Source organism: Heterodontus francisci, unplaced genomic scaffold (genome assembly GCF_036365525.1).
Source record: "Heterodontus francisci isolate sHetFra1 unplaced genomic scaffold, sHetFra1.hap1 HAP1_SCAFFOLD_43, whole genome shotgun sequence".
In the NCBI taxonomy this organism is placed as follows: Eukaryota; Metazoa; Chordata; class Chondrichthyes; order Heterodontiformes; family Heterodontidae; genus Heterodontus; species Heterodontus francisci.
In genome coordinates this window covers 8,181,253-8,202,166 of record NW_027141852.1, presented here as the reverse complement: position 1 = coordinate 8,202,166, position 20,914 = coordinate 8,181,253, and the positions used below count along the sequence as shown (strand labels likewise).

Here is a 20,914-nt window from a genome sequence, read left to right as displayed (position 1 = left end):
GCTCACATTCTTTCTAAAGTCTGCTGAGCAGAACTGGAAGCAACACTCCAATTGGGGCCTAACCAGAGTTTTATAATGGTTCAGCATAACAACCCTGCTTTTGTACTCAATGCCTCTATTTATAAAGCCCAAGATCCCATATGCTTTGCTAACCACTCTCGCAATATGTCTTGCCACCTTCAAAGATCGGTGCACATGAACCCCAAGTCCCTCTATTCCAGCACACTCTTTAGAACTGTGCCATTAAGTATATATTGCCTCTCCCTATTCCTTATGCCAAAATACATCACCTCACACTTGTCACTATTAAATTCCATCTGCCACCTGTCTGCCCATTCTGCTAGCCTATCACTGTCCTGTTGCAGGCAGTTCATATCATCCTCACTGTTTGCCACTCCTCCAAGTTTGGTGTCATCGGCATATTTTGAGATTCTACTCTGTATTCCAAGATCCAAGTAACTTACCTTCAGCAAAAAAAGCAGTGGTTCTCGCACTGACCCTTGGGGAACACCACTGTCGACTATCCTCCGGTCTGACCAAGAACCATTTAATATGACTCGCTGTTTTCAGTCTTTAAAACAATTTACTATCCAAATGGACACTGACCCTCCTAATCCATGAACCCCAATTTTGTTAACCACCCTTTTATGTGGTACTTCATAAAATGCTTTCGTAATATCCATATAAACAACATCCACTGCATTCCCTTCATCGGTATTCTCAGATAGTTTATCAACAAATGCAGTTAGATTCGTCAAGCATGAACTCCCATTGATAAATCCATGCCCACTCTCCTGAATTAACTCAAACCTCTCCAAATGACTTGATTTTTTTCCCCTGAGCTGTTGATCTCATGCTGATAGCAAGCTCACCATGGAGCATGTATTTGGCAATGTGACCGTCATCCATTTGGCCCAGTCAACAGAGTCACCGCTGACTCAAGAGGGCAAACATTTTGCGGATCCCTGCACGCTGGTGTACTTCCGCATTCGGCACTCTGTCCTGCCAGGAGATGCCCAGTATCCATCTGAGGCAGTGGAGGTGGAAGCTGTTCAGCCGCTTTTTTTGGCTTGTATAAGTTGTTGATGCTTCTCTACTATAAAGGAGGGTGCTGAGAACACAAGCCTGGTACACGTGGAGCTTTGTATTTTCGGTCAGTTTGCTGTCGGTTCACACTTGTCTTCTCAACTTTGACATGACAGCTGCAGCATTGGCAATCCTGGTGCTGATTTCAGCATCAAGGGCCAGATTGCTGGTGATTGTTGATTGAAGGTATGTGAAGCTGTTGACAACCTCCAAAGTGAGGTTGTCGATGTTGATGGAAAGTGGAGTCTCTACGTCCTGGCCCGTAACTTTCATCTTCCTGATGCTGATTGTCAGTCCAAACTCTTTGCAGGCCAGGGAGAACCGATCTACAAGCTGCTGTGACTGAACTTCATTATGGGATGTCAGCACAGCATCATCAGCAAATAGCAACTCACAGACTAGGAATTTACCCACTTTGGTCTTGGCGCACAGTCTTGCCAAGTTGAACAGCTTGTCGTCAGCTCTGATGTGCAGGTGAACACCTATATCTGAGTAATTGAAAGTGTACAATAGCAGCATGGAGAAGTATATGTCAATTATAAAGGATGTGATAACTAGACAGTTCGAAAATGATGACATGATTGGGCAGAGTCAACATAGATTTATGAAAAGGAAAACAGGTTTGAAAAACCTGTTGAGATTTTTGAGGATGTTACCTAAAGAACAGATAAAGGAGAACCAGTGGATGTGTGGTATTTGTATTTTCCTTTGGTAAGGTCCCACACAGGAGGTGAGTAAACAAAATTAGAGCACATAGGCTTGGGGATAATATACTGATATGGATTGAGAATTGGTTAACAGACCGAAAACAGAGAGCAGGAATTATGGGTCCTCCTCAGGATGGCAGGCTGTTACTATTGGGGTACTGCAAGGATCAGTGTTGGAGCCACAGCTGTTAACAACCTATATAAATGATTTGGATGTGGGGATTAAATGTAATATTTCCAAGTTTGCAGATGACACAAAGCTCGGTGAAGTGTGAGTTGTGACGAGGATGCAGAGAGGCTTCCAGGGGACCTGGAGAGGCTAAGTGAATGGGCAAGAACATGGAATATAATGTGAATTAGTGTGAAGTTATTCACTTTGGTAGAATAAACAGAAAGACAGAGTATTTCTTAAATGGTAAGAGGTTGGGAAGTGTCGATGTCCAAAGGGACCTGGGTGTCCTTGTTCCTGAGACACTAACAGCTCTTGTGCAGGTGCAGCAATCAATTAGGAAGGCAAATGGTATGTTGTACCCACACGAGGGGTCATGAGTACAGGAGTAAAGATGTCTTGCTGCAATTGTCTAGAGCCTTGGTGAATCCGCACTGGAGTATTGTGTACAGTTTAGTCTCCTCATCTGATGAAGGATACACTTGCCATAGAGGGGGTGAAACAGAGGGTCAACAGACTAATCTTTTTTTTGCATTTATTTCATTTCATCTCAGTTTGTTCAGTTTGCTTACCTACTGTTTTTTTTCAGGTTTGTACTTCCTGCTGTTCAATATTCAGTCCATTAACACCTAATCTGTACGAATGCTTTGTCTTTCAACACACCATTAACATATTGTTTACCTTTGCTGCATGACCTTTTGGTCAGCTATGTGGCCTTGTCCAATCTACACCTTCTCCTTTGTTATCTCTTGCCCCTCCCCCACCCCACTTGCTTATCACCTGTGACTTTTCTAATATATGTCAGTTCCAAAGATGGGTCACTTACCTGAAACGTTAACTCTGCTTCTCTTTTCACAGATGCTGCCAGACCTGCTGAGTGGTTCCAGCATTTCTTGTTTTTATGTCACCAGACTAATCTCTGGGATGGTGGGATTGTCTTATGAGGAAACTGGGCCTGTATTCCTTAAAGTTTCGAAGAATGAGAGGTGATCTGATTGAAACTGACAACATTCTTACAGGGCGTGACAGTGTGGATGTAGACAGGATGTTTGCCCTGGTTGGTGAGTCTAAAACCAAAGGACATCGTCTCAGAATAAGGAGTAGGCCATTTAAAACTGAGATGGGTGGAATTTCTTCACTCAGACGGTGGTGAATCATTGGAATACTGTGCCCAAGAGGGCTGTGGCAGCTCAATCATTGAGCATGTTCAAGACAGAAATTGATAGAAATCTTGATACTCATGACATCAAGGGATATGGGGATAGCATGGGAAAGGGGCTTTGAGGTAGGTGATCAACCATGATCGAATTGAATGACAGAGCAGGCTCGACAGGCTGAATAGCTTACTCCTATGTTCCTCTGTTCCTAAGAGAGTTGGCGCCAGCACGCAGCCCTGCTTTACCCCACTGCTGATCTTGAAAGCGTCTGATGTTGCTCCATTGTAACTGATGGAACTGTGCATGTTCTCGTGGAAAGAAGAGATGATGCCCAAGAGGTCAGGAGGGCAGCCTATGTTCCATTGCAGTTTGAAGAGGCCGTCTCTGCTGACAAGATCAAAGGCCTTAGTGATGTTAATAAAAATGTGTGAGGCTCTGTGGCGCAATGGATAGCGTGTTGGACTTCTAAACAATGATTAAGACGATATTCAAATGTTGTGGGTTCAAATCCCACCAGAGTCAGATTTTGGACCAGAAACAGAGGAGCACAACGGAACAACAAATGAAGAAATGCGCCAAAAGCACAGACTCGGAGACAGAGCGAGAGAGAGAGGAGCAGAGCAGGGGGAAAAAAATCGAGGAGTGACGTCACAATGGAGAATGAGAGCAGGGAAACAGAGAGCCGCTGGGGTGAGGATACAGGATTTGGTTCTTTCTTCGGTGCAGTGGAAGGAGCTGTTTGGTGAGGATCTGGTAAGCTGTGACATCCAGGTAGTTGATTGGTTTGGAAGAACCGACCTGCTTGATGCACATCTGGTAAGTGATTAAGATCCATTTTAGTCCTAACGTTTAAAATAGTAAACAAACTAGTGGTAAGTTTAATAAAATATGCAATAAAATGAATAATTGAATAAAATATTTAAGTAGTTAATTGAAACACGTTAAGGATGACAGGACAGGTGATGTGTCACAGCTGCAGCATGTGGGAGTTCCTGGATGCCAGTGTGATCCAGGGCAAACACGTCTGCAGTAAGTGTTTGCGGCTCAAAGAGGGAGAAAAAAGGAATGTAGTGGTAGTAGGGGACAGTATAGTAAGGTGGATTGACTCTGTTCTCTGCAGCAAAAGCAAGAGTCCAGACGGCTGTGTTGCCTGCCGGTGCCAGGATTCAGGACATCTGCTCAGGGCTGGAGCGAAACATACAATGGGAGGGGGAGGATCCAGTCGTCGTGGTCCATGTCGGTACCAAAGACATAGGCAGGACAAGGATAGAGGTTCTGCAAAGTCAGTATGAGGAACTAGGCACCAAATTAAGAAGCAGAACCTCAAAGTTAATCATCTCTGGATTATTAACTGAGCCATGTGCAAATTGGCATAGGACAAATAAGATTAGAGAAAGTAATGTGCGGCTGAAAGACTGGTGTGGTAGTAGTGGGTTCTGGTTCGTGGGGCATTGGCACCAGTACTGGGGAAAGAGGTGGATGTACCGTTGGGACTGTCTACACCTGAACCATGCTGGTGCCGGTGTTCTAGCGAGCCACATAAGGAGGGAAGTAGAGACGGTTTTAAACTGAATAGTGGGGGCAAGGGATCAAATTTGGGAAGATATGGTGAATCAAGGAGGAGAGACAAGGCAAGAGAGAAAGGTATAAATATGGGAAATGATAAACAGACTGTGACAGGAAGGGACAGAATGTACAAATCTAAGAGTAAATCGACAGATAAGGCTAGAGGTGACAAAAATAATAAAAGGACAAAACTAAATGCTCTGTATCTGAATGCATGGAGCATTTGAAACAAAACAGATGAACTGGGAGCACAAATAGAATAAATAAGTACGATCTGATAGTCATTACAGAGACATGGCTGCAGGGCGACATAGATTGGGATGTGAATATTGGAGGTGACATGGCATTTTGGAAGGACAGGAAGATAGGAAAAGGTGGCGGGGTAGCTCTGTTAATTAATGATGGTATTAGCGTAATAGAGAGGGATGACCTGAGTTCTGGAGTTCAGGATGCAGAAGCAGTTTGAGTACAAATGAGAAATCATAAAGGCAAGAAGTCACTTGTGGGAGTGGTGTACAGGCCACCTAACATTAACCACACTGTCGGATGGGATATCAAGGAAGAAATAATGGCAGCTTGTCAGAAAGGTACTGTGATAATTATGGGGGATTTTAATCTGCATAAAAATTGGAAAATTCAGATGGGCAGAGGTAGCGTAGATGAGGAGTACATAGAATGTTTTGGGGATAATTTCTTGGAACAATACATTCTGGAGCCAACCAGAGAGCAGGCTGTACGAGACCTGACATTGTGCAACGAGATAGGATTAATTAATGACCTCATAGTTAAGGTGCCCCTAGGTAGTAGCGATTATAATATGATTGAATTTTACATTCAGTTTGAGGGAGAGGAGAGTGGGTCCCAGACTAGTATTTTAAATTTAAATAAGGGCAATTATAAGGTCATGAAAGCAGAGCTAGCTGAAGTGAACTGGCAAATTAGGTTAAGGGATAAGTCAATAGAGATGCAGTGGCAGACATTTAAGGGGATATTTCAGAATACACAGAATAGATACATTTCAACGAGAAAGAAAAGTTCCAAAGGTGGGACTCACCATCCATGGTTCACGAAAACAGTTAAAGATACTATCAAACTTAAAGAAAAAGCCTATAATTGTGCAAAGATGGGAGGCAGGTCAGAAGATTGGACAGAATATAAAACAAACAGCAAAGAATGACTAACAGATTGATAAGGAAGGTAAAATTAGAGTATGAGAGAAAGCTCGCAAGAAATTTCAAGACAACTAGTAAGAGTTTCGATAGATATTTTAAAAAGAAAAGAGTTAATAAAGCGACTGTTGGTCCAACAGAAAGTGTGTCTGGGGAATTAATAATGGATAATTAAGAGATGACAGATGAATTGAACAGATACTTTGCATCGGTCTTCACTATTGAGGATACAAATACCATCCCAGTATTAGCCGTATATCAGGAAATTGAAGGGATGGAGGAACTCAAGAAAATTACAATCACCAGGGAAGTGGTACTAAACAAATTGTTGGAGCTGCGGGTTGACAAGTCGCCAGGTCCTGAATTGGCTAGTGAGATAGTTGATGCGCTGGTTTTAATATTCCAAAATTCCCTCGATTCGAGAAGGTTCCGTTAGATTGGAAAAGAGTGAATGTAACTCATTTATTCAAAAAGGGAGGGAGACAGAAAGCAGGAAACGACAGGCCAGTTAGCTTAACATTTGTCTGAGGGAAAATGTTTGGAGCTATTACAGAGGATGTTATAGCAGGGCATTTAGAAAAAATTAAGGTAATCAGGCAGAGTCAACATGGTTTTTTGAAAGGGAAATCATGTTTAACCAATTTATTGGAGTTCTTTGAGGGAGTTACATGTGCTGTGGATAAAGGGGAACCAGTGGATGTATTGTATTTCGATTTCCAGAAGGATAAGGTGCCATATCAAAGGTTATTGCAGAAAATAAAAGCTCATGATGTCGGGGGTAACATATTGGCATGGATAGAAGATTGGCTAGCTGACAGGAAACAGAGAGTCAGCATAAATGGGTCACTTTCTGGTTGGCAAGATGTAATGAGTGGTGTGCCACAGGGATCTGTGCTGGGGCCTCAACTTTTTACAATTTATATAAATGACTTAGATGAAGGGACCGAAGGTATTGTTGCTAAATTTGCTGATCACAAAGATAGGTAGGAAAGTAGGTTGTGAAGAGGACATAAGGGGGCTACAAAGGGATATAGATAGGTTAAGTGATTGGGCAAAGACCTGGCAAATGGAGTATAATGTGGGAAAGTCGGAAATTGTCCACTATGGCAGGAAGAATAAAAAAGCATATTATCTAAATGGTGAGAGATTGCAGAGCTCTGAGATGCAGAGGGATCTGGGTGTCCGAGGGCATGAATTGCAAAAGGTTAGTATGCAGGTCCAGCACGTAATTAGGAAAGCTATCGAATGTTATCATTTATCACCATGGGAATTGAATACAATAGTAGGTAGGTTATGCTTCAGCTATACAGGACATTGGTGAGACCTCTTCTGCAGTACTGAGTACTGTACTGGTCTCCTTATTTGCGGAAGGATGTAAATGCATTGGAGGTAGTACAGAGAAAGTTTACGAGACTAATATATGGAATGGGTGGGCTGTCTTACGAGGAAAGATTGGACAAGCTGGGCTTGTCTCCGTCAGAGTTTAGAAGAGAAAGAGGCGACATGATTTGTTATTTAATTTATTAATTAACAAATTAGCTATCCTCCAGTCTTCCGGTACCTCACCCGTGGCTAACGATGATACAAAAATCTCTGCCAGCGCCCCAGCAATCTCCTCCCTTGCTTCCCATAGCATCCTAGGATACATCTGATCAGGCCCTGGGGATTTATCCACCTTAATGCGCTTCAAAACCTCCAACACCTCCTCCTTTGTAATGTTGATATGCTGCAGGATATCGCTGTTCCCTCCCTTGAACTCACTAGCTTCCATGACCTTCTCCACGGTAAATACAGACGAGAAATATTCATTTAAGACCTCGCCCATTTCGCGTGGCTTCACACATAGATTGCCATACTCTCCCTAGACCTACACTCTCCCTAGCTACCCTTTTACTCTTAATACACTTATAGAATCTTTTAGGATTCTCCTTTATCTTATCTGCCAGGGAAATCTCATGGCCCATTTTCGCCCTCCTAATTTCCTTCTTAAGTATACTCCTATATCCCCTATACTTCTCGAGGGACTCGCTCGATCCCAGCTGCCTATACCTGACGTATGCCTCCTTCTTTGTCCTGACCAGACCCTCAATATCCCTCGTCAACCAAGGTTCCCTAAACTTGCCAGCCTTGCCCTTCCATCGAACAGGAACATGCTGGCCCTGAACTCTTCCTATCTCACTTTTAAAGGCCTCCCACCTGCCAGACGTCCCTTTACCTGTAAACAGCCTCTCCCATTCAACTTTTGAGAGTTCCTGTCTGATGCCATGGAAATTAGCCTTCCCCCAATTTAGGACTTCAACCTGAGGACCAGTCCTATTCTTTTTCATAACTATCTTGAAGCTAATAGAGTTATGGTCACTGGTCCCAAAGTGCTCCCCCACTGCCATATCAACCACCTGCCCATTCTCATTTCCTAAGAGGAGATCGAGTGTAGCCCCTTCTCTAGTCGGGCCATCCACGTACTGCTTCAGAAAACTATCCTGGACTCACTTAACAAATTCTTCCCCATCTGATCCCTAAGCACTAAGGCAGTCCCAGTCAATATCAGGGAAGTTAAAATCACCTACTGTTACAACCCTATAATTCCTATACCTATCTGTGATTTCCCTACATATATGCTCCTCCACTTCCCTCTGACTATTGGGGGGCCTATAGTATAATCCCATCAAAGGGATCACCCTTTTATTATTTCTAAGTTCTACCAGTATGGCCTCACTGGACATTCACCCCGGGATATCCTCTCTAAGTACTGCCGTGATGTCCTCCCTAATCAATAGTGCAACTCCCCCTCCTCTCTTACCTCCACCTCTGTCACGCCGGAAGGATCGGTACCGCGGAACATTGAGCTGCCAGTCCTGCCCATCCCTCAACCACGTTTCCGTAATAGCTACAATACCACAATCCCATGTACCGATCCATGCTCTGAGTTCATCTGCCTTACCTGTAAGGATACTTGCATTAAAGTAAATTCAGTTTAGCCCACCAGACCTTCCACGCTCCCTGTCCTGCCCCTGCCTGGCCTGCCTACTGGACTTGCTTGCTTTAACCTCTCCATTTGCCTCAACTATCTCATCGGAGAGACTACTACTTTGGGTCCCAACCCCGCTGCAAGACTAGTTTAAACCCTCCAGTGTATTACTATAAAATCTCCCTACAAGGATATTGGTCCCCTTCCAGTTCAGATGCAACCCGTCCCTCTTGTACAGGTCACCTCTGCACCAGAAGAGATCCCAATGATCCAAGTACCTGAAGCCCTCCCGCCTTCGCCAGTCTTCAGCAATGCATTCATTTGCCGAATCCTCCTATTCCTACCCGCACTAGCACGTGTCACAGGGAGTAATCCTGAGATTACAACCCTCGAGGTCCTGCTCTTTAACCTTCTGCCTAACTCCCTATATTCACTTTGCAGAACCTCATCTCTCTTCCTGCCTATGTCGTTCGTACCAATATGGACCACGATCTCTGGCTGCACACCCTCCCCTTTCAGAATTTCCGGCAGCTGCTCAGAAACATCCTTGACCCTAGTATTAGGGAGGCAACATACCATCCTGGAGTCTCGTTTGCGGCCACAGAAACGCCTATCTGCACCCCTTATGATAGAATCCCCTATCACAATAGCTCTTCCACCCCTTTTCCTCCCCTGCTGTGCGGCAGAACCCTTTGTGGTGCCACGGACCGCGCTGTTGCTCTTTTCCTCTGGGAGGTCATCCCCCCAACAGTAACCAAAGCAGTATCTCCGTTTGAGAGGGGGATGGCCACAGGGGACTCCTGCACTACCTGCCTGCTCCTACTATTCCATCTGGTGGTCACCCATCCCTTTTCTGCCTGTGCATCCATTACCTGCGGTGCGACCACCTCACTAAACATGCTATCCATGACGTCCTCAGCTTCGTGGACGCTCCACAGTGAAACCACCCGCACTTCCAGCTCCATAATGCGAGTAGCCAGTAGCTGCAGCTGGATACACTTCCTGCACACATGGTCGTCATGGAGACTGGGAGGGTTCCTGAATCCCCACATAGCGCAGGAGGAGCATATCACGGGACTGAGTTCTCCTGCCATGACTTACCCTTAGATTAATTAGTTACTCCCTTAATTAAAAAATGCTAATGACACTCGGGGCCTTGTTCTACCCAGTACAATCTAAAGTCCTTCATAAGTTACACTGAATAAAAAAAACACTTTAGTAGTACTCATCTTATCAGCAGAGGTTTTTTTATCAACTAAAAAACTTTGCCATTTTCTTTATGATATTTAAATACACTAACAGCAGTGACTCACCAACCAATCACCTTGCAGCTCTCCTCTGACGTCACAGTTGGCTTCTTTTTTTTCAAAACTCCAGCACACTGGAAGATCTCCACTCCATTCCTGGAAGGTAAGAGACTGGGCCTCGATCCTCGGATTGGATTTATAGGCTCCGCTGTCGGCGTTCTCCTCATATCGGTCCATATCGGTCTGCTCCGCTACGCTCCTCTCCGCTGCCGGAAGGTAATTCACCAGCTTTTGCAGAAAAGTAGGTCTTAAGCTGTTGCAGTACCTGTTAGAAAGATCGTCTAAGCTATTCTGAAGTCATCTTCCAATGTCATCTACATGGAAGCAGGATTTTAAAGGATAAGATGTAGTTTTTAAAAGTCACTTCAATCTTACTCGAGTCTTGACAAAGAAGCCAAGTAAATCTTGATAAAAAGTCATATATATTTAGAGATCTTTTAAAAACACTTCAATCTTGTTAATAAAAAGTCAGATGTAAATTTAAGAACTCTGATCAGGCCATGCTAAAAACTTACATACAATTAAGAAATAAAATACAACATTTAAAATGTCTGAAATCCTTTCTGAAAGTTGACAACTGCTGCTGCCGGTGTCTTCCTGGAATAGTGGAGCTGTTGTGTCAACAGAAAAGTCCTTCCCGAGCGGCCTTGAGCCTGTTGGTACCGGCTTTAATCCAACCCAGGTAAAAATCAGGGTACATTTTGGGCAATGAGCCCAAATTGCTGAGCTACAGGTCCCTGTCACTTTAAAGAGTGGGCTGGTGCGATTATGATCAGAGGCTCCTTCTAAGCACATTTCTCACCACCACAACTTCCAGATGCTGGTGTTAGTGTGTGCATGTACCAGCAGTTGCAGTGCTGTTCAGACCCTCAATAGCAGTGAAAGTCTCAGAGTTCACCGCTATTGGGGCTGTAAAATCCAGGCCAATATCTCACAGTCCTGTTAGATTTGCTCTCCCTCTGTACAAAATCAAACTCCACACATTGTCTTTCACTCACTCCTGTTTCCAGCCCTGATGGTGCAGAAATCCCCTCTCAAAGGTACACAATCCAGTTGATTTCTGATCAAATACCTCCTTCGTCATTCAATAGAGGAAACAGAGACATGAACAGGAGTCAGGTGCAAGAAAGTTTCACCAACAGAGCAAAGAAAGGCACCAACAAAAGTCACCCCTACTTTCCAAATCATTTCACTGGAATATTCTTTCACTTGTTTTGTCGGATGACTGCAATAAATCTGAAAATGAGCACCATGAGGTTTGTGTTCACTAGTCACTTGTTCTCCTGTGTTTGTCTGTCAGGTTTGTAATTCAGTTTGTATTGGATATTGAAGAGAATCTCTTTTCAAGATGATTGCACATCGTACTGTGTTCAAAGCAACCAACTTGGAAAATGGCAGAAAATGAATGTTTCAATACCTGTGTGACCAGATTCTTCCAATGCTTTTCAACAGCTAGATTGATGATGCTTGTAATCTGTATCCTGTGGAGAATGGGAGAGGAGAATAAAAACATGGTGCATGAACAGGACAGACTGTGTAAAATGGGAGCACAGAAATACTGCCACCTCATTGAAAGTTAATGAGATTTATTCGAAGTCAGACACCTGTCCACAATGAACAAGTGAATACATTAATTGTCCACTTTCAATCTAAATGGGACTGAGGTTCCAACAGAGAAGTTTTCTGGAAAATACCTGCTGCAGTTTTAACATTGATGAACTGGAACATCTTATACTAACTTTCAAATAACTGTAGTGATTGTATAGTTCTCATAGTGGAGAGAAGGAGTTGTTTATAAATATAAGCAGAAAAACACATTTGTGGATTGGTGAATGAGCTTTATCTTTCTGAAATGTATTTGTCCATTGGTTGCAGGTCACTGGAAATTCTTTTTTACATTTCAATTGTAGCAGCAGCAGTTAGCAGCAAAATGTCTGATTAATCAGAGTAGTGGGTCTGGGAAACACTTAAACAGCCGAGACCCTGTAAAACAGAACTCCAAGTAATAGTTTAAATAAGGCACTGAACTGACAGAGCGGTAAAGGCCTGCTCAGGTCAGGAAAAAAAACCCGACACGAACCTAACAGAACCACATTGGACTCGAGCCCGACCCGGCCCGAGTATCTCCATTTATTCCCACGCCCAAACCGACCCGAGCCTTACCCGACCACCGGAATGTTCACTTCACCTACCTCCCGATTCCGAATCTACAGGAAGCTGCAGCATGAGCGCAGTGACATCATTGAGATGCTCACTTGCTCACTGAGCAGACTCAGAGTTTCCCTCCTTGATGTCCCGGACTCCCAGCTCAGGTTGGCTTTTCAACTTTTGACACTTACTAAACTCAACTTCCCAGCAGAGCAAAATGTAATACTTCCTGTGTGTTTCCGACCCGGACACAGCCCGACCTGGACCCAGCCCGACCCGAACCTGGCCCGACCTGACCTGAGCCCGAAAGCCAGACCCGGAAGAGCGACCCGACACGACCCGGACCCGACACAGGTCGCGGGTCTCGTCGGGTTCAGGTCGGGTAGCAGGCCTTCACAGAGTGGAGGTCAGATGAGGATTGAATTAATTTCAATCACTGAATCTAAACAAGAAGTAAATCTGTCAGGAATGAAACACTTTATTTTATTTGTGAGCTAGTGGCATAATGGTAGCGCGTCTGACTACAAATCAGAAGATTGTGTGTTCAAATCACGTTAGGCTCAGTTATGTTTTACAGCAGCTCAAGTTCCTGGATTTTATATCAGAAGAGAGTTCGATCGATTGGAATGTTCAGTGAATGGTTGAATTTCAAGATCAACTTCAATACATTAAAGTCCTGATTTCTGGTACCGTTCCATTGCCATGCTCAGTTCTTATTTCACACTGTTTTATATCAGCACAATGTTTCAGGGATGTGATGTGTCCATTGTTTGCACAATCGCACTGTCACCCAGTGTGAGAAATAAAACACAAACCGCCCAGCTCAAACCCATACCTGGCTCTGTCTATAGGCCGCTTAGTTCAGTTGGTTAGGACGCAGTGTTGATAACAACAAGGCTGTGGATTCGATCCCCATGTGCGCTGTCACATGGTCAGTCATTAATTTGACACATTTTTGTAACACTTAAAATCCAACTTTTAGATGCAAACAAGTTTACATAAAATGTCAGAGGGAATTTATTTTGAATAACATCCATTGCATCTTTGTCACTGGTCTGGAGTAACACAGAATTCTTTCCAGTTATCTTCCATTTGCTGATAAACATTGAACTCGTGGCCTGTTCTCGTTAATGGTCACGAGCAGCAAAAACAGACAGAGCAAGTCTAACCACCCAGAGATGTGGAAAAGGCTTCAGTTAGGGACAAATGCAGCAAATCAAATGTTCTCCCGGCCCCGAAAGATTCAAAAACTGGGGAAAAGGACACAAGGAGATAGAGAATAAGCTAAAGCTGACAATGTAAATATTTCCCATCCTTGATATCTCTCTATTCCAATCCAACCTTCAGAGTTGGGGAAATAATGTCAGTGTAAATTGTGCAGCTCAAGAGTCAAAACCAAAGGGCGATGCAGAATAAAGGAGAACTGCCAAAACCCCAGATTGAACCAGGGATCTTCAGTCTCACACACTCCCAACTGAACTATTTCAGTCTCACAGGCTTGGGATGATAAGTGGCAAGTAACATTCGCACCACACAAGTGCCAGGCAATGACCATCTGCAACAAGAGAGAATCTAACTATCTCCCCTTGACATTCAATAGCATTACAATCACTGAATCCCCCACTATCAACATCATGGGGGTTACCATGGGGAGCCACACAAATAACGTGACTACAAGAGCAGGTCAGAGGCTTGGAATCCTGAGACGAGTAATTGCAGTGCAGCTGTTGGCTCCACCCCAGGGGCTGAATTTGTTCTGTAAACCATGAAGCAGCTTCCTCTCAAATCCCAGATTTATCAATAAATCCTCTTACAAAAGCCCCAAAGTGTGATATATTCCTCTCACTCATCCATGACTCCTGACTCCCCAAAGCCTGTCCACCATCTGCAATTCACAAGTCAAGAGTGTGATGGAATACTCTCCACTTGCCTGGATGGGTGCAATTCCAACTCAAGAATCTCAACACCGTCCAGGACAAAGCAGCCCACTTGATTGGCACCCCATCTACAAACATTCCCTCCCTCCACCATCGGCACACAGTGGCAGCAGTGTGTACCGTCTACAAGATGCTCTGCAGCAATGCACCAAGACTCCTTCGACAGCACCTTCCAAACCCAGCAACCTCTACCACCTAGAAGGGCAAGGGCAGCAAATGCAGGGGATACCACCACCTGCAAGTTCCCCTCCAAGCCACACACCATCCTGACTTGGGAACTATATCGCCGTTCCTTCACTGTCGCTGGGTCAAAATCCTGGAACTCCCTTCCTCACAGCACTGTGAGTGTACCTACCCCACATGGACCACAGTGGTTCAAGAATGCAGCCCATCCCACCACCTTCTCATGGGCAATTAGGGATGGGCAATAAATGCTGGCCTGGCCAGCGATGCCCACATCGCATGAATGAATGAATAAAAATGTGAAGTATCCCTTGTGTCATTGTTTTGGTAGAAAATATAACCCTGGTGCAATTGCCCCTCCCAATCACACCTCACTTCATACAACATAGAAAATGGAAAAAATTTATGGCACAGAATGAGACCATTTAGCAATCGTGTCTGTGCCAGCTGAAAAAGAGTGATCCAGCCCAATCCCACTTTCCAGGTCTTGGGAATGGGATTCGAACAGATCTCAGAGCTCACATTATGTGAATGTTCTGTTGAAGTATTGGTGAGCTGATATACCAGGGGAGATTCACACTGTTAGACACAGTGTGAAATACATTCAAGTATTTATAAAACATTACAACATGTGAGTAATATTCCCCATTGATTTCTCAGCACTGATGGATTGTGAAGTGGGAGACAGCCAGAAGTCCCAGTGAACCACACTGACCCTGAGCTGCGAATGAAATGAGATAAAGTTCAGTCTTCAGCAGTGAGATGCTGCAGAGAGGTAAGAGTCCTGAATCAAGGAGAGACTTTCTCATACTGCTGTTGAATCTCATTTCAAACACTCCTTGAACTCCCTGCCGAGGAATTCAGAGCTGGATAACGCCTGTAAAATCAGCCTAAAAAGGAAATAAAAAACACCCACCGTGGGCTCAAACTCAAAAACTTGAGATTCAGAGTTTCATGTTTTCATCGACTGAGCTCACTAGGCCTGAGACAGTGTCCCCGGCCTGTCTGTTATTGGACGGTGCAGCTGTTGGCTCCACCCCAGGGGCTGAATTTGTTCTGTAAACCATGAACCAGCTTCCTCTCAAATCCCAGGTTTATCAGGAAATCCTCTTACAAAATCCCCAAAGTGTGATATATTCCTCTCATTCATCCAGAATAAAAGTTACATCTTTTGCTCTTTTTACCTTTCAAACATTGACTTCTATTTTACTCAGCGTTTATTTCTCTCTCCTTTTTATGTTGTGCATTTCCTAATAAACATTTCATTTCAATTATTTATGAGGGATGAAATGAACAGAAAAGATTTTCTGCAATGGTACCAGGGGTGTGGGACAGAGTGAGTGGTTCGGATCTGGAATACACTGCCTGAGAGTGTGCTGGAGGCAGATTCAATCGTGGCTTTCAAAAGGGAATTGGATAAACACCTGAATAGAGAAAATTTGCAGGGCTACAATGAAAGGGCAGAGGAGTGGAATTCGCTGATCTGCTCTTGCAAAGAGCTGTCATGGACATGATGGACTGAATGGTCTCCTTCTGTACTGTAACCATTTGATTCCTTGATTCTAACTCTGTCAAAGTTGTTCTGAACTTGCTCTGCTCCAAGGAGAACAACCCCAGCTTTTCCAGTGTCTGCACATAACTGAAGTTATGTGGCACCATGGGGAACCCACTGCAAACCAGACAGAAATACAACTGTTCACCACCACACTGTGACCCAGCTGTTCACATGATTTGGATGCGGGGACCAAATGTAGTATTTCCAAGTTTGCAGATGACACAAAACTAGGTGGGAATGTGTGTTGTGAGGAAAATGCAAAGCGGCTTCAAGGGAATTTGGACAGACTTAGTGAGTGGACAAGAAAGTGGCACATGAAATATAATGTGTAAAAATGTGAGGTTATCCACTTTGGTAGGAGAAACAGATGTGCAGATTATTTGTTAAATGGTAAGAGTGTGAATGTACAAAGGGGCCTGGGTGTCCTTGTCAATAAGTGACTGAAAGCTAACATGCAGGTGCAGCAAGCAATTCAGAAGAGGAATGATATGTTCGCCTCTATCACAAGAGGATTTGAGTATAGGAGTAGTGAAGTCTTGCTTCAGTTGTATATAACCTTGGTTGGACTGCACTTTGGAATACTGTGTGAAGTTTTGTTCCCCTTACCTTCGGAAGGATATCATTGCCATCGAAGGAGTGCAACGAAGGTTCACCAGACTTGTTCCCGGGATGGCGGGACTGTCAAATGAAGAGAGATTGGGGAAACTGGGCCTGTATTCTCTAGAGTTTTGAAGAACGAGAGGTGATCTCATTGAAACTTACAAAATATTTAAAGGGATAGACAGGTAGATGAAGCTAAGATGTTTCCCCCGGTTGAGGCGTCTAGAACCAGGGGACACAATTTCAACGTAAGGGGAAAGCCACTTAGGACAGCGATGAGGAGAAATTTCTTTGCTCAGTGGGTTGTGAATCTTTGGAATTCTCTACCTCAGAGGGCTGTGGAAGTTCAGTCATTGAGTATGTTTAAAGCAGAGATTGACAGATTTCTAAATACAAATGACATAGGGGAGATGGAGATAGTGTGGGAAAAAGGCATTGAAGTGGACGATCAGTCATCATCATATTGAATGGCAGGGTGGGCTCGATGGGCTAAATGGCCTACTCCTGCTCCTATGTTTCTATCAGTCTGCAAACTTCATATGCATGCTGTCATTGTCCCTTTTATTCCATGGGCTTCAGTTTTACTGGCAGTCTAGTATGTGACATCATCAAGAAGGTTTTCAATAAGTTAAATAAGGAGAAATTGTTTCCAGTGGCAAAAGGGTCAGTAACCAGAGGATGTATTTATCAGGTGATTGAGAAAAGAACCAGAGGCGAAATGAGGAATGATTTTTTATACAGTGATGTGTTGTGATCTGAAATGCACTGTCTGATCAGGACTTGAAAGCAGATTCAGTAGTAACTTTGAAAAGCGATAGGGATAAATACTGGAAGGAAAAATGTACAGATTACAGGAGACAGCACTGACACAATGGACCAAATCGTCTCCTTCTTTGGGTATCATTCCATGGTTTTATGAACATAATGTTGATACAATTCGCTGAGTTGGAAGGGAAGTGAACCCAGATTCCGGGTATTCTAAACACCAGACCCAAACCAAATGAACAAGCCTGTTGTTTAATCTCTGTTTTTCACACCAGCTTCTCCTCGCTCTTTCTGTGTTTCCAGCCTGGTCTGTTCCTCTGACCTTCATTCCTGACACTCGATTGAGAATGGCCAACTCACTGCGCCTCTCACTCCCACCGTCACTCCACCCCTTCACCCACTTCCAAACCTCTCTGTTCAACAGTACCTCACATCTGCTCCTCTGCTCCATTCATATAACAGGAAAACGTTTTCAAACAGACATCTCCAGACAGTGAACGTTCCAGTAAGACAAGGTAAAGAGCAGATTCATTCACTTTAAACACAGAGAGAGCAGCTCTCCCTGTTCAGTCGAAGGAGCAGATCTGGTTTCACTCCCATTAGTCTTAGAGACATGCGCCAGAATCTTAAGGGACCGTTGGAGACGGGAATGGAGGCCGGGGAGGGGGAGGGGGGGGGTGTATAAAATAGGGATGGAAGACGTTGGACCGGATTTTTCAGTCGGCGGCTGACATGGAGGGCAGACTTCGCACATCCACATGGCAAGAAGGCATTTAAAGTATTTATGAGTCCAATTGTCAGCAATTTTATTCACTGGATCCAATTGAAATAATAGCACACGGGAACCACGGGGCTTCAGAGCCTCGCCTGGTTAAAGGAGGTGACTGGGAGGTGGGAGCTGAGTGTTGTCTTCACTGGGAAGCTATCGGGTGAGGCAGCAAAACTTGTCAGCAAGGGTGGAGGGGAAAGGGCATCGGGAAACACTGTCAGGAGTGGGGGCCAATGTGCCAGCTCTGCAGAGGGAACAACACCAGGGTGCCATTGGGGCAGTGCCACTTCATTGAGGGTGACAAGTGAGGTAAATGTGGCTGGGTGTTGTTTACTGTGAAGGACTTGCACTCAGGGAGGGGCAACCAGTCATGGGCCTCATTCGAGGCTCTCATTGGATTCGAGGCTCCCATTGAGGAGGAGGAGGAGGAGTAGAGAGGAAGGGAGGGAGGCGCAGGCACCAGCAGGGGCACCACAGCAGCATGGGGGCCCACAGGAAGGCCAGCCTCGAACAGGAGGCTGGAGAAGGAGGCAGAGGAACACGTCAGCCGAGGTTCAACTACCACCAGATGTCCGAGTGACAGTGTCTCCGCAGACTGCACCTCTCCACGGAGGTCGTCACTGATCTCTCTGCCATGATGCAGCTTTGCCCCATGCGACTTGGTGGTCACCTGATGCCAGTGTCACTGAAGGTCACCGTGCCACTGAACTTCTTCACCACCTGATCATTGCGGGGATCCACTGGAGATATGTGTGGAATCTCACAGTCTGTAGTGAATCAGTGCATCAAGGAGGTCACCAATGTCCTGTTCAGGAGGGCCGGTGACTATGTGCACATTGATCCAAACAGTCAAGCTGAGAGAGCTACAGGATTCGGGGCCATCGCTGGATTCCACCATGTGTAGGGTGTCATTGACTGCACCCATGTGACCATCAAAGCTACTGCAGACCAGCCAGCAGCCTTCAACAGGAAGGGCTTCCACTTGCTCAGTGTGCAATTGGTCTGCGACCACTGCAAATGGATCCCATAGGTGTGTGCACAAATCCCGGGAAGCAGCCACAACGCCTGCATACCAAGGCACTCCCAGGTGCCAGAACCTTTCCGCGGCCCCATCCGCTTTCAGAGATGGATCCTTGGAGACAAGGGCTACCCACTGAGGACATGACTACTGACGTCTGTGAGGAACCCACGCACGGATGCAGAGGAGAGGTACAACACCTGCTGCGGGTCAACCCGAGCGACCATCAAGGAGGCCATTGGTCTCCTGAAGATGAGATTCAGGTGCCTAGATCGATCCAGTGGAGCCCTTCAGTATGTCCCGGCGAGGGTCTCGCATATCGTGGTGGTTTGCTGTGCACAGCACAATCTGGCATTACAGAGCGGTGAGGTGTTGACTAGTGAGGATATCGTGGAGTGTGGTGTCTCCTCTGATGATGAGGATGTGGAGGAGGATGCTGCCCAAGCAGTGCCAGATGAAGAACCTCAGGCACAGCAGGAAAGGGGCCATGAGATACACACAAGGGAGACATGAGACACCCTTATACATTCAAGTTTCCTTTGAGCCTTACCACCTTCTGGAACCACAGCAATAAAGTCTTAGCTTTAAGCAGCCCTGTTGTCACCTCCTTCCTTCTGTTCTGCAGCGTCCAGGTACACATCGCACAGTGACAAGGCCGAAGCTATGTAAACTCAGGGCTTGGTCCCTCACTTCCAGCCCCTTGGGAGGAAGGGTTTAAATGAAGTCCCAAAGGGTATCAACAATAAGAAGGAGACATAGTGAGAGAACATCATTTCTTTATTCCGTGTGACACCAAACACAACCCTATCCATCTGGAATGTACATTCACCCGTGAACCCCTCAGTGAATCTAGGTGCTCTTCTTAAATCTTTTCCGGGTGCTCCTACGTGGTGCTCCCCCTGCTCTGTCAGCTGAGATGGAGACAGGCTGCTGACCTTGCTGCCCCATGGCTTGGAATGACATTGGTGGCCGTCCTCTTGCTGCCTGAGGCCTGGAGGGCCCGGCACACTGAGGGCCTCCTGCACAGGTACAGGGACACCCCTCTGTCATCGAGGATGATGGAGGCAGGCACTGGCATCACTTGTGTCACTGGCAGAGGGGCTTTGGAGCTACTGTCCACACCAGGAGCACCCTGAGAGGAGACCCCAGATGTAGCAGCCAGCTTCTCCTCCCCCTTATAAGACACACTTGTAACTCGCTGCTGAACTGAGAGGGACGTGGACCTGGTGAAGAGTTCAGGTGCCTCGTCCCCCCTCTCACCTTGTCACCGCTGGATGGATCTCATGGACAAAGCGATGGAGTGCAAGTCTGCGCGCATCTCCGGCAGCCACTGATTGGTCGGCTGGATCTGGCTCTCCATCAGAGTCACCAATCTCTCAAGGAAGGAAGCCAGACACACCCCCATCAGAGACAGTACAGCATGCAAGGCCTGGATGGACTCCTCCATCATCCGAACCTGGGTACACATAACCTCCGGCAACTCTGCCAGATGTTGCCTGACCTCTTGCTGCAGCTGCAGTATTTCCCGTGTTGCTGGTGACACCAGAGGCACATCATCAGCCTGGGACTCAGCATGGGCCTGGCCTCCCACAGACTTCCAACTGCCAGTGGCCTTGCTGTAACAGCCTCCGTCAGCTGCCCGGGCCTGTCTGTGACGTGCTCACCAGCTTGTGTGCCCAAATCTAACATCAAGTGGATACCCACCGAGTGAGGGTTTCTGTGCTGGTGGAGGGTGCAGGGGAATGAGGTGATGGTGCACCATCTGAGGCTCCCTCCTCCTCCTCAGAGGTGTCTGGCTGTCCCACAGTCT

General features: G+C 45.6%; 1 non-coding gene across 1 annotated transcript; it reads left to right on the top strand.

Moving 5' to 3' along the window:
• The first annotated feature begins 3,550 nt into the window (after positions 1–3,550).
• Positions 3,551–3,641, top strand: trnar-ucu (transfer RNA arginine (anticodon UCU)). The gene is given in 2 exon segments: positions 3,551–3,587; positions 3,606–3,641. It is a non-coding gene; the product is annotated as a tRNA-Arg (tRNA).
• Positions 3,642–20,914: the final 17,273 nt, after the last annotated feature.